Genomic DNA, 23,527 nt, shown 5'->3' on the forward strand with positions numbered 1-23,527 from the left:
ATGGTATTTGATTTAGAGATAATAATAGATGATAAGGTTTATAGATAAGATTTGATTTAGAGATTGGAGAGACTGCCCCTGGCATAACTGAAGTCCATGGGCGACGGTAACCACTCACAATCAGGTGGGCTGTGTGCTCGTCTGCCTACAAGAGCAATAAAAAAAAAAAAAACCAAATTCTTCCTGTAGACACAAAGGCTCTGATCGTTCCTTGACATTAAGATTATCCTGAACTACTCCTGCTACTAATATTCTCCATCGCACTTCTGCAGATTTCAGATTCTGCAAATTTCACGTGAATTACAATGGAATTATCAAAGCACACGTCTGTCTGAGCACGGCTCGTCGCAATTGTCCGTGACAACGGATTGTCGACAATCTGGGAATTGAATGCAAACTTCCCGTAACAAGCGTCTTGGATTTTGGAGTACATACGCGAGATAATGTGGAGAGGGATTCGCTGTTTACTACAAATTTAAATTCCTAAAACTATAACCAATGGCAAATTGTTTTTTTTAATTTTTTTATTGCATAGATGGGTGGACGAGCTCACAGCCCACCTGGTGTTAAGTGGTTACTGGAGCCCATAGATATCTACAACGTAAATGCGCCACCCACCATGAGATATAAATTTTAAGGTCTCAAGTATAGTAACAACGGCTGCCCCGCCCTTCAAACTGAAACGCATTACTGCTTCACGGCAGAAATAGGCAATGTGGTGGTACCTACCCGCGCGGACTCACAAGAGGTCCTACCAGTAAAAATCGGCGCATAAAGGAAATAGTATTTTTAACATCGAGATATAACATCGATAGGTGCCTTGCATTGACTTTACAAGTGACTCTAGGGCATAAGGTATGAGTGACTAATCTGGTTGTTGATTCTTCAATTCGTTGTAGATAAAGGCTGGATGTAATTCATGTGTTTTATTTCAAACTAGTCTTCGAGGAGTTCAATGGGAAGAAGGAGATGAAGGCACCATTAACGATAAGTAGAATACGCATTATCGCCCAAAGCCTGTAGAGAGCAGTACTCTATGTGAGTACTGACCTATTCGTTTTAAAGCAAAACTTTTTTCACTGATGGAAATCAGACCTTCCAGGCCGTTTAAGAACTTCCAACTTACTTAAAGGTAACCTGGCTATTAGTTCCATGTCACCTCAACACTAAGCATCGGTCAATATGTAGGCTTTCTAGAAGGATTCTTTAGAATAAAAGCACTTGATAAATGTTTGAATTCTCCGTGATCTAAATGAAAAGAAGTCCGGCGTATTCGCGTCAACCGACACAATTCTATCCTTATCAAAATTAATTTCAGCTTCTGTACAAATGCCGTAATCCAAAACAGTTCGGAGTCCGAAGTTGCGCCGTCTTTGGGTTATGTGTGCTTAGTGCAAGTTTTTTAGCTTCTCCTACTCATCACTACTTTCCTTCGTTTGCCGCTAGGGGCGCTGTTTCAACTCCTTACAAATGTGAGTTAACTTTTACGCGATCGAGAAGTTAAAAAACTCGCACTAAGCACACTGGTAGCTACACATTACAAGGTATCATTATGTATCAGGTAGGTATAATGATACCTATATGAATAAGGTATCCCTATGAAATGTCCTTCTTCAAAAAAGGCTTGTGAAAAGCATTAAGCGGTAGGCAGTGGCTTGGCTCTGCCCCTGGCATTGCTGAAGTTCATGGGCGACGGTAACCACTCACCATCAGGTGGGCCGTATGCTCGTCTGCCTACAAGGGCAATAAAAAAAATAAAAAAGTGCGTGCGTACAAAATACACATGTCAGAAGTGAAACTTTTTTGGCGAAGTAATTTATAAGTCTTGCTTATATTTATACAAATCTAAAACTTTAGATTTCCGAGACTTAGAGGAAGGGAAAAAGGAAGATATGTTCCCGCCAAAAGTCTGTCAAATGTCAATCTCAATCCTCAGTGTTGACAGTCACATTATGTTTAGATTTCTAAATTGTAAATGACTAATATTTTGCCAATTAAATTGACTAGTTTAATTTCATGCTATTTGATGAATGTTCCAAGTTCTTTACCCTCATGCGCCTAAAGAAGTTTCACTTCAAAAAAATATAGCAAGTTCTTCTATCTGTGATACCATTAAATAAAATTGTTCAAACGACAGTCCTCTTCCATACTAGGCTAGCTCGCTAACTTCCCCACAACACGATGTCTTGTTAGAGCTGCAGTAACAAGTGACGAGCGTCGTTCACAGCTGACGTTCCGATATTACCTACGTGTTCTATTGTCGAACCGAAACACAAAGTTAACCACCGACTGCGCCACCTGTCGTATCGGTAATGACACATTCAATGCCTTCGTCGAACGCTGTAAGGTTTTGTTCAAAATTGCTACTATTTATTTTAGTAAAAATATAAATAACAAACCCAGTGAAAACGCAGTAACAGTGTGGAGCCGAGTTACAAATTAAATTGTCTTTTTATTTTATTCGAAATTGTAGGTAAATGATAATATTATTGTTTTATCCTCGACACGTGATATGCGTGTAAATTTTTATGTTAATTTCACGTTTTGAAGTATGTGTACATTAGCTTATAAGAGTCTGTTTTAAGGTACGATTTTATAACTTTCGATGCTACCAAACACTTTCTCTTTGCCTATAAAAGTATGTAGTTATATTCAAAAAAGAGCTATGCCGATTTTATGACCGGAATATTTAGATAGTTCATTTTAGTAGTTGTCACAAGTTTATTAAGGCGTAAATATTGTATATTTTTTTAATAATTTCATAAAGAAACTGGTGTCTTGACCTTTCATAGCAATGCGGTTGCAGTAAGGAAGGTGATGGTAACTACATTAATACAAGCTGACATCGTGGTCCTCAACACAGGTGCATACATTACCATCTAATATCAGATGGTTCAAAGTTCATTTTTTTTTATTGCCCTTGTAGGCAGACGATCATACGGCCAACCTGATGGTGAGTGGATACCGTCGCCCATGGACTCAGCAATGCCAGGGGCAGAGCCAAGCCGCTGCCTACCGCTTAATACTCTCCATAAGCCTCGTTTGAAGAAGGACATGTCATAGCGCTCGGGAAACACCGTGGAGGGGAGCTTATTCCATAGCCGGATGGTACATGGCAAAAAAGATCTGCGGAAACGCACTGTGGATGACCGCAGTGGCTCCAGGTAGTATATATATCATATCTAAATATTTTTACGAAAATTATCACCCGGTACAGCCAATTGCTATTACAAAAACTACAAAAACAAATGCCTTATTGAACTAAAAGACCGATAGTCGACCGCGCTCCATTATTGAGAAGCACTAACAAAAAAAAAAGTTTTTTTTCTTCTTTTAAAACGACGCATCTGTCAACGGTATCCGCGTATATATTTTGTATACTCCTGTCACATGTGCGATGCTGTTTACATTGTTAGCGGGACGTTAGTTTGTTGATTTTGGACTCACATTCGTTAAGTCCGAAATTCGATGACGGGTAGTTTGCGTCGGCAAGACTTTTGCGATTTAGAAATATATTTGTTTGGTCTTACTGTTCGCTATTGCCTTTGTGGGAGACAAACATATGGCTTGCTTGATGGTGACTAGTTCCCGCTCCTAATGGCCATCGTTAGTCAGTTCAACTTCAAAGTGCTTTGCGTAGGAAGTGGAGGGATTACTGATGGTAGGACCTCTTGTAAGTCCGCACGGGTAGGTACCACCTTTCTGCCTATTTCTGCCGTGAAGCAATAATGCGTTTCGGCTTGAAGGGTGGGGCCGCCGTTGTAACTAAACTGAGACCTTAGAACTTATATTCTCAAGGTAGGTGGCGACATTTACATTGCAAATGTCTATGGGTTCCGGTAACCGCTTAACACCAGGTGGGCCGTGAGCTCGTCCACCCGGCTAAGCAATAAAAAAACACAAGATGTCCTTCCGAATTACACCTTTTTCGAGTTTATATATAGATGTATATACATACGTAAATGACACAGTCTTAGAGACACAAGGTATAATTTCTTTCTGTGAAGCAAGTTTTACAATATACTTAGAAAAGGCACGACGAAATAACAATTCTTAATGCACATTTGTTTCAGTTCTGTAAATTGCTTGTAGCTGCCGAGGAAAACAAAATTGAATGCTCTCTACATGGTCAAAGGATAGAGTCGTCTTCATGTCTGTATGGTTGTCATTTTTTTTTTTTTTTTTTATCTTTATTTAAGGAGATTATTCACTTAGTGAATATGTCACTCCATTGTGCAACAAAAGATAGTAACAAAAAATTATATAAAAAAATAAAGAAAACTGTTATCGTCTCTGAAGGCCCACCAACACTATTTTATAAAGTGACTTAGCCATTTCGGATTCCGGAAAGGCTAATACGCAATTTACACCTCCAACTTGTCGGAAATCTGTATGTTTTGCAAAGAATTGTTGTCTCAAATCATCATTCCGCGCACACTCCATCATAATGTGAAAAGCGTCTTCCACTACATCACAAACTGAACATTTGGGATCAGGAGCCTTCCCCATTAAATGAGCAAATTTATTGAGTGGGATGTGCCCGGAACGAAGTCTGAAAACAGTCACTAGGGTGGTTCTATTAAGGTTACAAGAATCAAACCATGGCGTTTTCCATGGTAGACTTTGAATTGTTTTGTACCACACGCCTTTTTCCAAAGACCTTTCATCGAAATATACCTTCCATAGACGATAACATTCCTCTCTTACTAAGTTGACACAATCGGTATAATTAGGAACTATGTTCAATGGCACACCATCACTAGAAGCTTCCTTAGCTAACTTATCCACCCTTTCGTTGCCACACAAACCGATGTGAGAAGGTATCCATTGCAGTATCACTTCTTTACCGTTCGCTTTTAAGTTATGTATCTGCTCAATAATTGTATAAGCAACTGGATTGCCCCTAACACCATAAACGCATCGGTTTAAGTGTTGCAGCGAACTACGAGAATCAGTAAGTATTACAAACTTATCAGAGTCCACTGAGCTAGCATATGATATAGATTCTAAAATGGCTAGTAGTTCTATGTGCATAATTGACACTCGTACATCTGAGATAATATTGAATTTCATACAATTTCCGGTTTGTGGGTCAAATATAGCAGCTCCCATATTTAGATTATTTTCTATTGATCCATCTGTATACAAATGGTAGTAGGATGAATAGTGGTTCTCTAGATGACGTACGCAGCTGTTACGTAACATAAAATGGTTATAACTACGCTTAGGCTCATTCATTCCTTCAATGTTAAGTTTAATTAGGTCGCATAGGTTGTATGCACTGATCCATAATCTTAAAGCGAACATTCCTAACTGATCTCTACAGTGGATGACTATGTTGCGGAAACTGTTATGAATACAAACTAGCAGTGGTGTCTTTTTGTCTTTCCAATATCTAGAAGACATAAGGGAATTGAGTTGGTCTAATAGTACAATAGAGGTGTTGCCTGTTATTGATTTAGATTTAAGCCATAATTTTCCAGCTAGATATCTTCTACGAGTCTGAAGAGGTGGTAAACAAAGTTCGCTCTCCATAACATGTATTGGAGTACTCTTAACAAAGCCTCCTATAATGCGCATTGCCTGATTTTGAATTTTACTGAGTTTAACTAAATTTGAATCACAGCTGTTATCATAGAAACAACTTGCATAATCTAGACGGCTTCGTATGATTGATATATATAGCCTGCGAAGATGAGCAGGGTGGACTCCCCATCCCGACCCCGCCAACACTTTAAAAACGTTAAGAAATTTACAAACATTTTGATAAAGTTCATTTATGTGCTTATTCCATCTCAGAGATCTATCCATCCACAAACCAAGGTATTTAAAACTATCTACTTCGCTCAGTGGTGTACCATTTACTAAAATATTTGCTTGTAATACCTTCCGGCCTGTTCTAAAAACACATATTTTACTTTTTGTAGCAGAAATGTTAAGGCCCAATTCATCTAGATTTTTTATTACAAGGTTGAGAGATCTTTGCAGACGGTTTCTAGCCGTATTCATATCGCTGTCTGTTACATAGAGGACAAAGTCATCAGCATATTGGGCTACACATATATCTTGAATAATATGACAAATTTTGTAAGTTGCTACGTTAAACAATAGAGGTGATAAAGGATCGCCTTGAGCTAAACCTCGTCCTGTATGTCTGCTAATGTACGAATCATCAGTTTTGATTTTTAAAACCCGTAGGCTTAGAAATTTCCACAAATATAAACAGAATTTTGCCCCTACCCCAAGACCATCTAGTTTATTAAGTAAAGCATTGATTTCAACATTATTATAAGCGTTATCCAGGTCGAGAAAACAAGCCATGGTGAAATTGTCTCTAGAAAAACCAATCTGAACTCTTGAAACCATTCGGCTTAAAACATCTAGACAAGACCTTGATTTACGAAAACCTACTGTTTCATTAGAGAAAATGTTATTTTTTTCCAGAAACCATTCCAATCTTCTACATAAAATTAGATGAAACACTTTGCACACGCATGACATAAGAGAAATAGGTCGCAAAGAAGAAGCGGAGGACGGATCACGACCTGGTTTTGGAATCGGAAAAATATAAATCTCACGCCATTGATCAGGAATAATGCCTCCAAAGATAAAGCTATTGTACAAAGAGAGCAGTATTTGTTTGCCTTTAAGAGGTAATCGCTTAATCATAGAAAATGATATATCATCCCATCCAGGGGCGGTATCTTTTGATTTTATATTTACCTCTAACTCATTTAAAGTAATTGGAGCCTCTAAGAAAGGATTCGATGAAACGAATATAGGTTGACATGATTGAACAAACAGAGGACACAAATTATTAAGTAGCGTTTCGGCTTTAGTTGGGTCAACGTAAGCTCTCTCTGATTTGTATCCCTTCAGCCATTTCATTTTGCTCCACAACTCACTCGTATGTGAAACTTCATTTAAGGAATCACAGAATTCGTGCCAATGTTCTCCAGAAGCTTTCCTTAAAAGTTTTTGCGATTCCCTAATACAGTCATTTAAAATGATCAAATTTGACGGAATAGGATTTTTCCTAAAAGTAGCAAGCGCGCGTCTACGTAAAGCAATAGATTTAGATAGATTTGGATTCCAATAAGGTTTTGCGGCAAACTTAGCACAAGGATCTGTGCAAAACTTAATAGATGGGATACACTTATCTGCCGCTTTATTGATCGTGTCAATAAATAAATTATAACCAGTAAAAGGATCATCCGGAAGAGTAAATTCAGCGAAAGAGTCCGTTAACAGGCTACTATATTCTGTCCAATTGGCTGCTTTAAAATTTCGTTTTTTAAAAGAATTTGAAGAACAACGAAATGCTGATGAAATTTTAATACACAGGTGGTCGCTTCCTAAAGTCTCATTTGATACTTGCCAATTAAATTTGAAAGCTATATCTGGAGAGGCGAAAGATATATCAGGGCTACTACATTGTAAATTTCCAGCTACCAATTTAATGCGTGTGTGACTACCATCATTTAGAGAAATTAAATTGCATTCGTTTACAATGTCAAACAGTTGGGACCCTCTGCTATCTGTCTTATATGACCAGGTCAGGTGGTGGGCATTAAAGTCCCCCAAAATTAAAGAGTTACTGGTAAATTGGGAAAAGATAGCTTCCCAATCTCTACGGGTTGTACGTACCGATTGTGGGCAGTAAATTCCAATAATACTTTCTAGATAATTACAATTAAATAGCCTAACAGAAATAATTTCTATCCCAGAATTTATGTTAGTTTGTATTAATTGTGATCTAATGGATTTGTGACAAAAAATTGAGACACCGCCGTAACCATCGCACCGATCTTTTCTAAAAATATTGTAACCACTAACTCTTAATTCGCTTTGTGGCTCCAACCAACACTCACTAACAACAGCGACATGAATTTTTTCTTGATTTAAAAGATGTTTGAAATCTAGAAGCTTGGGCCTCAAACTTTGTGCATTCCACTGAATTAGTTTAAAATTAATTATTTTGTCAGATCCGTTAGCCATTGATAGAATCGAAAATTAAAGTAAACCACTTTTTAAACGTTGATGCATCTGGTAAATTAATTAACATTACATTAATCGTCCAGTCTAATAGATAATTGATACATAGTTTGAATTTAACACTCCAAGGCTTATTACTGCAAAATACTACCTCTTTAAGTTTGTACAGAACCTCCATAATTGAAATATCAGACACCGAGTGAGTCTTCCTAGTACGGTCACGTCGAAAATATTTAGATGTATCGTGTAGTGTCGTTTGTAGTTTAGGATCTTGCGTCGTTGAAGTAGAAGGTATATGCGGGTGACAGGACCCCCCCTGCCCCGCGTCTTGATTTCCCTCCTTGATATGTCCACTAGTATCAGAGCTGGTCTCCGACGCTTGTGATGACGCATCCCAATCATGAATGGACTGATCCGACGAAAAACGCTGCTTCCTTTTTTTAGATTTTCTTTTATTTTTTTTGGAACTCTTCAAATGTTCGTTAGAAAAAAGTGTATTATTTTCATCTTGAGTTATCTTAGACACGACGGATGCATATGAATTCTTATTACGTGGGTCAGTAGGAAAGGTAGTGTTCTGCATTGTATAAGTGATATTCTCACTCGTTTCTCTGTGAACAGCTGGTGAAAAAGGTGGTACGTACATCAATGAAGCCTTGCGGTACGTACAGTTAAATTCCGACATGATTTCTCTTATTCTTCTTTCCTTCAAATATATTGGGCAGGTCTTAGCTAGGGCCATATGGTTACCTTTACAATTTATACATTTGAAGGAATTGGTCTCGCAATTAGGGTGATGTTTCCCACATTTAGGGCAGAATATTTTTGTAGAAGGACAATATTTGGCACTATGACCAAAACGCCAGCAATTTGAGCATTGTGTTACGGGGAAGATATATGCTTCGACTTTTACCCTTGTATTGAATAAATATACATATTCCGGAAGTGAGTTACCCTTGAAGCTGAGGCGAATGGTTTCACTGTCTATCCATCCTGGCGAAGCCGGGTTCCGTTTATTCAATCGTTTGATCGCTACTATTTCGCAATTATTGCTGGTCCTAATGTTTTCCATAAGGTCATCCTCAGATATGCCTATTTCCATGTTTTTGACAATTCCATAAGAGATATTTACTTCCCATGAATTTTGAATCCTCCAGCCTTGTTCTTGAATTTCAGGACATGCCGCGAATTTTTCGGAAAAAGCTATGTCCTCAAATGCTAGAAGGACTTTAAAAGCATTAATATATTTCACACGAGTTATACCACCAATATTAAGTCGATGAAATAATTTGGCCAATGCGAATTGTTTTGGTAGCTGATTTTTGCTCGAGATGCAAACATCAACGGAGTTCGGTTTCCAGCGTTTTGCCTTGGACCTCTTTACTACTGTCCAATCTTCTTCATTCTCTTCATTTTGTCTAATATTGTACTCAGTCTCCATCAAGTCTTCTTCTTCTACTTCTCCAGATTTATTGTGCTGTTCATCAATACTTTCTTCGTCTTCATTTCTTCTTGATTGTATTCGTTCATCTTCCATATTTTGTCTACTCATATTAGCTTCCATCTTGTTGCTCTCAACAGTCTCGTTTGCTTTTTCACTCATAGTGCACTAGGATTATAGTCGTACACCTCATTGACCAGAATACGGACGGACTGCGCCCAAGCGCAGTCCCGATTTAGTCAATAATCCCGTCCTCGATTGAAGGTAACACAAAACAATATTTGAATAAAACAAAAACCAAATTATAGACACGTGCGCAATCACTCGCGTATTCAGATAGATATACGTTATACGTCCAAATACCCGTCCGCTCTGTTCGGCTGCCGGCGGGCGACTCATGGTTGTCATAAATATTAATTACCATCAAAACTCACTTATTTTGAGTGCAAGCGTAACTTTTATTGTTCTGTGCAAATATACGATTTTGATTAATTTTATAACTAAGTTCTGGGTTGTTAAGTATTTTTGTTTTCTTAAAAATATAATATGTAATTGTCCATTTTAGACTTTGGTTTTCAACGTTTGAGTAGTATAAGGTTTAATTAAGCTCTTTTTTAAACTTTTTATTAATTATCTAATAATTATATTGTAAGGAATACCCTACAAAAAGGGTATAAAACCGGCGCGCAGCTCCGTCACCGGCGCATTTGTCGGTTGACATTCGTCGAGAGAACATCGTTCAAAGACTTTAAGTGTTAATTTAGGAAACACGAATTTTATAATAATGTTGATGGTACAGTGGCTATAAATAGCAACGCCTTTGCTCGAAACATTCATTCGATCGGCGGCGTTCGTGAGAGAAGGTAGTTGTGGACATGGTGTGCGTGAGTCATTGTTTTAAATCTCTGTAAACGTGTGCTAATTGTTATTTTTTTAAAAATGGTTTTTCTTCTGATTCCTAATATCAGAAGTGGGATAAAGGACTCAAATAGCCCACAGTAGCGTAAAACTCTGAACTTTGTTTTGTTTTACAAAGACTGCTTACTTTGATGCTTTCATACTTTATTTGTTATTTTTCTTGTGTGATTGCAAATTTTAACTGTGATAATGAGACATACTGAAACTCCTAGTACACGGAGGCGACCGTCTCGAGATGATTCTCGTAATCGAAAACGATATTATGCTTTCGCGATCACAGAGATGATAGACAGAATCGCGATACGAACGATGCGCTCGCGCACGATAGAACCTGTCGCGACACGTTCTAACGATAAGGCGCACGCTGAACAGACCACCGATATTCTACGGACAGTTACGACTCCCATGTCGAATATCGTTGGTTCGCAACAAGGCCACGTAGAATCTAGTATCCCTGGTTCTGAGGCGTCTACCCTCGCCAGTGCTTTGATAAAACTTTAATAGTGATACGGGGCATAATGGGCCCTCAGGTTAGAGCCGCGAACACTAATCTACTCACGATTTGATTTAATTTTTAGTGGAGGTCAGGTTAGGCCGAGTCCTCATAGGATTCAGGCACTAAATGAGTCACCAGTGACTCGTAATGTCACACAGGTAGATAATTCTTGAGGTTGACTGCATACTTCCGAAGGTGAATTCGGGACTATGTTGGCAAAATGGTCAATTCAACTTTTGAGATTACAGCTCATTCTGAACATCACAAAATGCAAGACAACAGACATCCGCCCTGCAGCTTCTGATAGAAAAGACGCCACCACACCTGTGGTGAGGACGCTAATTAGTGATGTCATGACTGAGGTGTCTTGGAGCCGTGAAGTTCGTCGAGAACTAGGTCGAGGTAGAGCTCATCAATTGGTACCACGAAGTGAAAAGCGATATGATGCTCGCGTGGATGGGCACCGACGAGCAGCAGCCGTTTTTAATGTCGATAATCTTGTTTTGGTAATAACTCAGTCTACAGGAAATCTAGATCCGGCAATCTGTGGACCTTACCGAATGGTGAGGATGGTGCCTCACGGGCATTGCAGCCAGCTCGGGCCCCTCGATGGTTCCTGCGGCAGTAGCACGCAAGCGACGTGCCGGTAGCTGCGTAATATCGGTCGACAGGTAAACTTGATTCCGGCATGCGTGGCCCGTATAAGGTTGTCGAAATTCTACCCAGTGGACGCTATACCCTACGGCTGCTCAACTGCAGTTATGGCAAAACTACGCAAGCAGCTGCACAATATATGGTGTCGTGGCGGGGCGAGTGGACCCCTGAGACATGTGCTGCCTTCTTTGAGTCAGTAAAGTTAATAATGATCATTGTTCACAAATATACGTATTCCTATGGTGAACCTGAAGGGTGAGCTATAGATGATTGCTCTCTAGTTACGTATCCCTCACTCGGAGTCACGGTGAGATGCCTCAATACAATCTGCCTAAACTGGCGTATTGAGAAGCCTCGACACGTTTGAGTATGGTCGGCGTGTCGGGAAGCTTCACACGTTTGAATAAACTCTGCGGGTGGAATGCACTCGTACGTTTTTAATACGATCTTCGTACGAGTGGGTCTGGGACCATTTTACGTATCCCTCACTCGTGTGATTAATTCTACACGGTGAGATGCCTCAATACAATCGGCCTAGGCTGGCGTATTGAGAAGCCTCGGCACGTTTGAGTATGGTCGGCGTGTCGGGAAGCTTCACACGTTTGAATACACTCTGCGTGTGGAATGCACTCGTACGTTTTTAATACGATTTTCGTACGAGTGGGTCTGGGACCATTTTGCGTATCCCTCACTCGTGTGATTAATTCTACACGGTGAGATGCCTCAATACAATCGGCCTAGGCTTGCGTATTGAGAAGCCTCGGCACGTTTGAGTATGGTCGGCGTGTCGGGAAGCTTCACACGTTTGAATACACTCTGCGTGTGGAATGCACTCGTACGTTTTTAATACGATCTTCGTACGAGTGGGTCTGGGACCATTTTACAGGGATCACTGGTAACCAAATGCAGAAGACACTTAACGAAGGGCGACGCACACTGGCCCTTGGATAATAACAGGAATATGCGCATTAAGAATGATTGTGCTACTGCGCGCACTGCTCCCGTGCCGCTACCTGCGCGCGCTCGCCTGCTTCAGGCGTGCATACTGCGCGTACTGCTCGCGTGCCGCTGGCTGCGCGCGCTCGCCTGCTTCAGACGTGCATACTGCGCGTACTGCTCGCGTGCCGCTGGCTGCGCGCGCTCTCTCACTTCTGGCGTGCAGACTGCGCGCACTGCTCGCGTGCCATAACTGCGCGCACTGCTCGCGTGCCATAACTGCGCGCACTGCTCGCGTGCCATAACTGCGCGCGCTCGCCTGCTTCAGACGTGCATACTGCGCGTACTGCTCGCGTGCCGCTGGCTGCACGCGCTCTCTTACTTCTGGCGTGCATACTGCACGTGTTGCTCGCGTGCCGCTGCCTATGCGCGCTCATCTACTTCTGTCGTGGATACAGCACGTGCTGGTCGTGTGCACACTGCACGTGATGCTCGCGATCCGCCGACTTCACGGTGCCGTACGACTGGCAGTGACGCAGAGGGCGATGTCGCTCGATCTGTGGCCTGCTGCTTCACTCGTTTGGGACTATGATGCCTTTGGTTTTTTTTTTTTTTTTTTTTTTTTTTTTATTGCTTAGATGTGTGGACGAGCTCACAGCCCACCTGGTGTTAAGTGGTTACTGGAGCCCATAGACATCTACAACGTAAATGCGCCACACACCTTGAGATATAGTTCTAAGGTCTCAGTATAGTCACAACGGCTGCCCCACCCTTCAAACCGAAACGCATTACTGCTTCACGGCAGAAATAGGCGGGGCGGTGGTACCTACCCGTGCGGACTCAGAAGAGGTCCCTACCACCAGTAATAAGCCCATTAAGCCCGACGCAGGGAGTCACGAGTAAGAAGTAGTTAGTTTGTAGTCCTGCTGAGCTACTTATGCGCTCTGCCTGCATTTTCAGGATTATCTATCAGGACGGTCGAGCGGGACGCCCGCCACACGTGGTGCAGCCTCACATCGTGGTTGCAGACTGGAGCTGAGACGGCTGCCCTACCGAACTTTCGGGAGGCGCGGACCTAACAAGATCTTTCGCACGCTTCCGCATCATCGTTACGAGTAGACCCCAGTTATGTGGTCGAGGACGAACCACAGTCAGGAGAGGCCGTGTAAGGAATACCCTACAAAAAGGGTATAAAACCGGCGCGCAGCTCCGTCACCGGCGCATTTGTCGGTTGACATTCGTCGAGAGAACATCGTTCAAAGACTTTAAGTGTTAATTTAGGAAACACGAATTTTATAATAATGTTGATGGTACAGTGCCTATAAATAGCAACGCCTTTGCTCGAAACATTCATTCGATCGGCGGCGTTCGTGAGAGAAGGTAGTTGTGGACATGGTGTGCGTGAGTCATTGTTTTAAATCTCTGTAAACGTGTGCTAATTGTTATTTTTTTTAAAATGGTTTTTCTTCTGATTCCTAATAATATTATATTGTTTGCTGCATAAGTGTTAGCCACTTGAAGTAATATCATTTTGTACTTTGATGGTCGTATTTATAATATTCAATTTATAAATAAGCTGCAATGATTAGATGAAACCTATACATAGTATACCTAGGCATATGTACCTATAAAGCAAAGATGTTTTTTTCTATTCGACTCTGTCTCCATGTACTTCTTTTAAGCCACACAGCCGACTTTGATCGTGTCGCTAATAGTAAAAAGCGAAAAAGAGACATTTGTTGATTAAACTTGTAAATAATTTGGACAAAAGGCTTAAATTGTGACAGTGTTATGTCAAATAAAAACTGTGTTCGTACGCTTATATGGCCAATGCTGACTAAACCTTGAGCGAAAATTTTGTCCACATAGGCGAAGTCGTGAGCGAAGAGATAGTAATGAAATAAAATGGATGTATAAATACCGGCTTATTCGTTCCGGAAGACAAAACTGCCTTGTAACATATTAAATAAGTTAAAAAAAAGAATTTTTGTATTATTTCTTGAATACTATTTCGTGCATATATTTTTTTATTCTGTATATCGGTGAACGAACTCATAGCTCAGCCCAGCTTAATGTGGTTACCGAAGCCCACAGATGTGACAACGTGACTAGCTTAATTGAGATATGAGGTCGTGACGTAAGGTCTCAATTATATAACGGCTGTACCATCCCTCAAACCGGAGGTGGCAGCTCTGCAGTAGAAATAAGTAGAATCGTGGTACCTACCCATCCGGGATAATATGCCCTACTTTCAGCAAATTTTCCATTGTTAATATAACTTTTCGCTTATGTTTATAGTACAGTGATTGTCGGAAAGAAATCATGAGATAACTGTTAACAACTACATTGAGAGGTTGGATTCGTATTGATAATAGATTATTCTACATACCCCTGCATAGGTGGTGCGATGACCTTCGAAGTGTGGTCGGGGGTGGTGTGGATTGGAAGAGGCCAATGTCCAGCGGTGAGCGACTCTGAGCTGATGATGATGATGATTCTAAGCGGCAATCCGCTATTTTACAATATAATCCTTAACGCAAAAACTAGACCAGAAAAATCATCGATTATATTCGAGAATGATTCAATAATTTGGGGGCATGCGATCATGGCCGTCCAAACCACGTTAGTAACAGAAATTTCAAAGCTAAAATGCTTCCAAGAACAAGTCTACTACAAATTAATAGATAATAAATTATATCCATTTCGTTTCAACGGAATCGTTCTAAAATTCTCAAACATGAATATATATTTCAAACGTAATATAATTACAATTAAAATCTTCTTTATTGTACAACATAAAATATTCACTGGTCTGTATTTTTGACACCGTAAACTCTATTCATCGAAACCGTTAAAGCACATATACAAATATTAATTAAAAAAAAACGAACCTTTCACGATATTGAAATAAGGTTGATATTCGTTTCATCTAATATTGGAAGTTACGGCCTTATGTTACGGTTTGATGTAGTTTGTTTGCTTAATGCCCGAATGTTGCCCGAAAGATATATTTTGTTTTCGGCCTCGGCTCGTTCGTGAACACCGATAAATGTAGTCATAATATAAAGTAGAATATACTGAAGTGTGTGCTGTTTTCAAGAAATGAATCTTATTTTGAATTGGTAACGTCTGATTTTAATAAATCCAGCTATTTTATTGGACGTCGTATTGTCTTGAATTTTCGCTTTACTCGAATCTCGTAACAAAGCTTTTTAGAACAGCTTTTTCGCGGCTCAGGTTGTTGATTGAAATAAATATGGAGTACGCAGTATACAACTTACTTAACTTATTTATACTTCTTGCAGAGTCGGATTATCCGTAAGGCAAGCTAGGCACGTGCCTGGGGGCGTGTAGTTACAAGGTGCGCGGGAGCTCAGAATTTTTAAATAAATAAAGACAATAACATATCGATGATTAAGAACTAAATGCCTGAAGTAAATATCCTGGTCTACTAAAGTCTAGGGTTTGATGATACAACGTCATCGTAATTCCAAAAACAACTAGTTAAAATTTATAGTATTATGCTGGCCATTTATGGCCGGTACAGGGGCGCCGATAAAGTGATTGCCTAGGGCGTTCTGGACTTTTAATCCGCCACTGACTTCTTGAACATTCCTTATAGGGTTCTACCATCGCTAGTGGGATGCAGCAGTTAAAGCCTATTTCTACGAATGATGATCTTAGTAAAATGGTTGATAAAATGGATGATGGAATGAACTTAGTAAAAAAAATAAAATAATTTTTTTTTGTAAAAATTTATAGCTACTTCGATAGATTCTATTTTGGTGCGTGGTTAAGAAATTAGACCACAGTTATAAAAAGAGATGATACCTATCACGACTACGACCGCTCTGACAAGAGTGATACGACAAAGGAAAGGGAAATAAAAAGAGGAGCAAGATTGTAATTGAATGGCACTCTAGAGAGGGTAAGAGGAATATAGGAGGGCTTTGGGAAATGAGGTCCAGACGAAGTTAACAGCTGGAGCTCCCAACAAGAGGAAGATTGCCAGAGATCGACCACAAAAGATGATCATCTATGCCAAGAGACACATTGAACTGAGAATCATTCTGTAAGCACGTACAACAATTAAACCAATAATCCTAAAAGGCCAATGGTAGGTAGCGGCTTAGCTCTGCCCCTGGTATTGCTGAAGTCCAAGGGCGACGGTAACCACTCATCAGCTGGGCCGTATGCTCGTCTATCTACAAGGCCAATAAAAAAAAGGCCCATAGATTGAATAAAATTATTACATTGGCATCGGTTCTTGATACGTGTGTAAATTTTCATGTGCCCGGGTGCTACGTGTTTATCAGAGTCCGTAGATATCACAACGTGAATACCACCTTGATACTTGAGGTCAGTGTCTCAATTGTTTACTATTATAATTACGCATATTACAATTTTTGCGGTTTTCGATTTTATTACTCGATGTTATTCTTTCACCGTGGCCACGAAGACTTAAATATTACATTGTACTAGAGGTCCCGCAGTAGTCGAAATTCGACTATAATATAAACTCTTCTATAATCACAAATTTCGTTTAGGCTACACTATAAAAAATATTAATAAAGACAAAGAGTATTTTATTCTCAATTTGACAACAGACGTCAAGAACAAAAGTTTGACAATAAATAGCATGCATGCGTGTGTGCGTTAAATACATGGTATGTAGTGTGTGTAATGTTTTCTTTATTGATTTAATGTATCCTTTATGCATTATTTAAAAAAAAAATTAGCATTGTGCACTTCTTCTCTATATTCTCTATAAGTGTGGAAAATTTCATACTCCTCCGTCCCCGTAATTTTCGTAAAAAGGGATACAAAGTTTTTCCTTCACGTATTAATATATAGATACTGTTTTAACAATAGATAGATGGAAATACACAAGTCAAAAATACACAAGCTTAAAAAATTATTTGTTTTGGAACTTTATTCATTGATAGACAGTTTGAAACAGGATTAAATAAGAGAATAGTCGCTATAGGCCAGTATCAATTACATTTTAGTAAAATTAATGAAAAGAATGTTTGCGTTTTCAAGAATCTAATCTCGATTGTCCGGCAATTTTTATGGTTTTTATTTATTAATTTTTTATTGCTTAGATGGGTGGATGAGCTCTCAGCCCACCTGGTGTTAAGTGGTTACTGGAGCCCATAGACATTTACAACGTAAACGCGCCACCCACCTTGAGATATAAGTTCTAAGGTCTCAAGTATAGTTACAACGGCTGCCGCCATCCTTCGAACCGAAACGCATTACTGCTTCACGGCAGAAACAGGCAGGGCGGTGGTACCTACCCGCGAAGACTCACAACAGGTCCTACCACCAGTAAAACCTACCACAATTTGAAGTACCTACTAAGACTTGGTGTTAGTATAATTGAAAGGTGTTTTCACTTCGGTATAATAAACTTTCCTGTCACACTTTGTGCACGTAATAAATTTTCTGTCGCATATGTCGACGACCGACGGCGCGTCGTGTCGCATCGATCCCACGACATGTTTACGATGTAGACGACAAAAATATCGTCTCGGTAGGATTACGCGCCGATTGAATTATCGGTTACATTCACTATCATGTATATTTATCGTTGTTTTTAATGAATAAACTCTCCGGAGATTTGCTTTAAGTTTGTTAGAAAATTCTGAGTTATAACTTTAGGCCGTGTTCATCACATAGCAAAACTCACGATCGCGTTTTCTCTAATTTGAAGACGAAGAAATATGAGCAATAAGCTCTCGGTGTAGTGGATGCCCCACCCTTCAAACAGAAACGCATTACTGCTTCACGGTAGAAATAGGCATTTAGTGTAATAAGCTTTTAGCAAACTAAAGTTCTAATATTAATTCGTTTTGACATGTAACCTGAACGTAAATAGTACGAAACTAATAGTATAGTTAAATAAGTTTATTAAAGTTGCTTTTTACCTAGAAATTTATTTCAAACTACCTGTGCCCGCCACTGCGTCCGCGTGGGATTTACAAAACATTATTTTATGTGAAAATAATTTAAGATTTTTTTCTAAGATATAAGTAGCTTAAATTACTCCTTATTACATCAGCTATCTGCCTGTGAAAGTCCCGTCAAAATCGGTCAAGCCGTTCCAGAGATTAGCTGGAACAAACAGACAGACAGACAGACAGACAAAAATTGTAAAATATGTTATTTTGGTACATGTAACGTATATAAATTCATATGCATGTAGTAAAAAGCGGTTACTTTAATATTACAAACAGACACTTCAATTTTATTTATTTGTATAAGATATAGATAAGTTCAGTAAGTTGCATGAACTTCAGTTGGTAGCACTTTGATTTTAGAATTCATGTTTTTCATATTAATCTTGCTCTTATTATTATAATATTGAGTTTTTTTTTGCATAAAATATTTGTAAAACTATAATGAAGTTTTATTAGATTTTACAAAGTAACAAATACTGATGGGAGACCTAATCAAAACTATTTTACGGCTTAATCTCGCATATTATATTTTATAACATTATTTTTAACGTTCGAAATGCTTTTACGAATGATATGGTGGTGTTGGTGTTAAAACAATTGCAATGATATACTTGTTGATTGTCAAAACATATTAGCCGGTAAAAAAGTCATAGCCCTGCAAATAGGCAACGAAACATATTTTTTTTTATTATTATTTTAAATGATAATCGTCATTTTCAGAATTTAAAATACTCACAGAAACTAAAGTGGCAATAATAAAAATATAAGTTCTTAAGCGGTCTCGTAATCCCCACATCACGCTTGCTGTTAAGCAATTATTGACTATAAAATATCATATTTTAGTCTCTATAAAAATTGTCTTCTTCATATAAAATATAATATATTATGTTCATTTTCGTTCATTACGACACTTATTTTTTCCTACCTGTTCTAATAGCCTTGAGACGCTATTTCAGCTTCTCCTTGATGTGTAGTTGGGCTCACAAGGCTCAAACCAGAGTGTTGCTAACACTGGCCCTAGCAAGAGCAGTGCCATCGAATCGGAAACGAGACCCACTGAGAAGATCCGGCGAGAAACTCAGTGGGCTGTGTCTATGGGTTGATTTACTCGCCGAGCCCTTCGTCGCAAGCGACGGGTTCAGCGAGGATGGTGACTGGCACGGCACTAAGATGTTTGATTTCGAGGCGCAATTACTTTGTTAAACATATTTGGTATTCAGTTGTTGATTTGTGAGATTACTAAATAAGTGTAAGGAAATCACGCGGTCGCTCACTTGCCCGCTAGTCAGATCTGGTAAAGGAACTCACCGGCCTTCTATATAACCGACACTATAAATACCACCGAGGACAGGAAGACGTGGAGAAGCATGGTGCATCGAGCGATCAACTCTTCAAGCTAGACACGACCTTCAGCAATGAAGAGACCGACTAAGAACAAGAGATAATCATTGCATGACGTCATCTTTTTTTTTGTTGCTTACGTAGGAGGACGAGCTCACAGCCCACCTGGTGTGAAGTGGTTACTCGAGCCCATAGACATCTACGACGGAAATGCGCCACCCACCTTGAGTTATAAGTTCTAAGGTCTTAAATATAGTTACAACGTCTGCCCCACCCTTCAAACCGAAACGCATTACTGCTTCACGGCAGAAATTGGCAATGTGGTGGTACCTACTCGCCCGGACTCACAAGAGGTCCTACCATCAGTAAACAAAAATATAGGCACAAAAATATAGTAGTAACAAAAAATACGTATTATTTATGTTTGACTCCTGCTTTTTACAATGTTCACGTGCAGAATATACGCAGAGAACACGTAAAATTTTATCACACAATTGATTATATTTAAATTATGACTGCAATAAAATTATTTTAACGCGGCCGTAAGTCAGAACGTCTGTTTCGCTCCATAAAGAACCATTGAAACGGCTTATTTATCATAATAATGAACGGTTTTTATGACCTACATAATATTGTTTGTGTTAATGTATTATTTTGATTTTTATGTCATTTCTCGACCGGCTCGGGTTTTTTATTTTTTACTGGTGGTACGACGTATTGTGAGTCTGCACTGGTAGGTACCACCTACAGAAATAATATCAAGATTAATCTAGTATTTTGATTTATTTCTGTGGTACCACCACCCTGCCTATTTCTGCCGTGAATCAGTAATGCGTTTCGGTTTGAAGGATGAGATAGAGACAAAGATAAAAATAAAGAAGCCTTTATTAACAACCTTAATTGGTATTTAGGTACATACTATTAATGTAATTTTTCTAAACATTTGACATCGGCAAAGATTGTTTTTTTTTATGGCTTAGGTGGGTGGACGAGCTCACAGCCCACCTGGTGTTAAGTGGTTACTGGAGCCCATAGACATCTACAACGTAAATGCGCCACCCACCTAGAGATATACGTTCTAAGGTCTTAGTATAGTTATAACGGCTGCCCTACCCTTCAGACCAAAACGCATTACTGCTTCACGGCGGAAATAGGGTAAGGCGGTGGTATCTACCCGCGCGGACTCAAAAGAGGTCCTATCACCAGTAAGCTGACTACTGTTGGTTTCCTTATATTTAGGCTATCTGAAGGTTTTCTAATAAACAAAAATCTTCTTACATTATATTTTTTAGAAGGTACAGTCATTGACAATAAATATTTGACCTTAAAGTGGATAGCGGCACAACTAACACAAGGTAAGTCTTTTAAGAGAATATACGTGTATTTTTTTCAAAAGAACGGATTGTCATTCTTGGCATCTAATAGTTTTATGAGAATACTCGAAGGATACAAAGCCGCATTCCCAAACGACCTTTGTAATAAGCATCCTAATGCGCAATGCCAAAAATTTCGCAATAACCGTAAAGCTGTAAAATACGTTTATTACGAAATTCTCGCTAAGACTAAACTCGAAGGCATATCACGTATCACGAGATATTATCATATAAACAACGCTCACTACATGCCATTAGCTCTCTAAAGGCTTTATTGCGGCATATTTATAAATGTAAACCGCACCTTAAACGGCGACCCGTGGTCATACATTCCCGTGCCTTTGACGTGGACATTCACGTCCGAAATTATGGATGTGCTAATTCGTACGAAGCCATTGTCGTTTGTAATGGCTAAAGGTAAAAGTTCTCGGGGATAATTGATTTTATTCGTATCGTCAAACGTCCAGTGTCAACGTTTTGAACTGAACTAAGCGAAGAAGAAATAAAGTTCCTTCGATAATAGCATGCTTGCCATTAGTTTGCTGAGATAATTAATTAGCACTAGCGTTTTTTTGGTTGTAACCTACGTTAATAGTTACTTTATCATTTTGACAGGGCTTTGTCTTAGAAACCAACCTATCTTTGCAGTGGGTGTGAAAAGGCGACTAAAGTATTCAGAGAACAAGCGGCAGCCGTCTCTGAGTACCTACTAGATCAGCGTAATGCGCTTACCTATTCACAGTAGTGGGGCATGTCATAAGCCCGCACGGGTCAGTACCTCTATCCTGCGTATTTTGCCACTTAGGAGTCATGCTTTCCGCTTTGATGAGTAGGGCGCCGCTTAATTCTCCAATGAAGATTTCTACTTCATATCTCAAGGTGGGCATTTCGGCATTCACCTTGGGAGTTCTATGGACTCTTCTAACTTTTTACATTAACTGACCTCCTTCACCAAACCAGAGAGTAAAAAAAATATATCGTTCTTCGATTTTCTTCCTTAATCTTTTCATATCCTAATCCCCATACAACCCATCTAAGCAATTACAAGTGTCAGATAAAACATTCTTTTACTCACAGCATATATACATTTAAGTATTATATATACAAACACAAAAACAAAATAGCATATCCAAATTTTCGAACATCTATGTTTTACCGGCAATATACCGAATGGTCGACACGACAACGAGGGGCTGCTATTTTAATTGATATGTCTCCGGCGATCCGAGCCGATACCAATTACAGCCCGGCGTGGCTTGCCAGCTGTCAGCCATGAAAATTCGTGTAGGTTATTGGAAAATGTATCACTTTAAATTGCAGCTATGGGTTGATTTTTTTTTTTTTTATTGCCCTTGTAGGCAGACGAGCATACGGCCCACCTGATGGTGAGTGGTTACCGTCGCCCATGGACTTCAGCAATGCCAGTTATTGCTGTGAAATTAAATTTTTCACATTTTCATCGTTTTTACAGCCTTTTAAAGACAGCTTTAGCTAGAAATTGTAACATCTGCGTTTTGTTTTCGCCATTAACAATGAACTCCAAACAACACCAGTGACATAATAATGATAACTAGTAGTCGCCCAGTGGTCGATATTCGACTATAATTAATTTAAATTATAAGTTTGAACATTATACTATGATTCTATTGTAAAAGATTATATTTTTATAATCATAGATTTCGCCAAGATATTAAAGACAAACAATATTAATTAATTCTCAATTTAATCACGGACCTTAAATAATAACAAAAGTTTGACAATAAACAAAAGAGTATATATGCGTATGTGTGTGTCAAATACACGGTAGTGTGTGTAATGTATTTTTTATGCACAATAAATAAATAAAAGCATTCTGCACTCCTTCTCTATATTCTCTATAAATGTGGAAAATTTCATACTCCTCCGTCCGCGCAATTTTCGTAAAAAGGGGTACAAAGTTTTTCCTTCACGCATTAATATATACTTATAGATAATAGAACTTATAGAATAGTTCTCAATGGTTATCCCATGTATATAATACAAACTGCTTTTTTTTTTTTTTATTGCTTAGATGAGTGAACGAGCTCACAGCCTACCTGGTGTTAAGTGGTTACTGGAGCCCCTGGACATCCACAACGTAAATGCGCCACTCATCTTGAGATATAAGTTCTAAGGTCTCAGTATAGTTACAACGGCTGCCCCGCACTTCAAACCGAAACTCATTACTGCTTCACGGCAGAAATAGGCAGGGTGGTGGTACCCACCCGCGCGGACTCACAAAAGGTCCTACCACCAGTAAAAAATCTGTTTTCGTTTTCAATTGTGCAATCGTATATTTAAAACTGTTTATTTTTTCTGTCGACACGGCACAAAGTGGCCTGACGTGTCTCATTATAGTCAGCGTACTGGAGATTAAGGTTTGGCTCGTAAC

At 39.2% G+C, this 23,527-nt stretch overlaps 1 long non-coding RNA gene across 1 annotated transcript in view; it reads right to left on the reverse strand.

Annotated features, from left to right (window-relative positions):
- Window positions 1-23,527, reverse strand: part of LOC134199334 (uncharacterized) — a 90,825-nt gene that overhangs the window by 64,258 nt on the left and 3,040 nt on the right. The window lies entirely within an intron of this gene.

The sequence above is a fragment of the Bombyx mori genome, chromosome 9 (assembly GCF_030269925.1).
Source record: "Bombyx mori chromosome 9, ASM3026992v2".
Taxonomy (NCBI): Eukaryota; Metazoa; Arthropoda; class Insecta; order Lepidoptera; family Bombycidae; genus Bombyx; species Bombyx mori.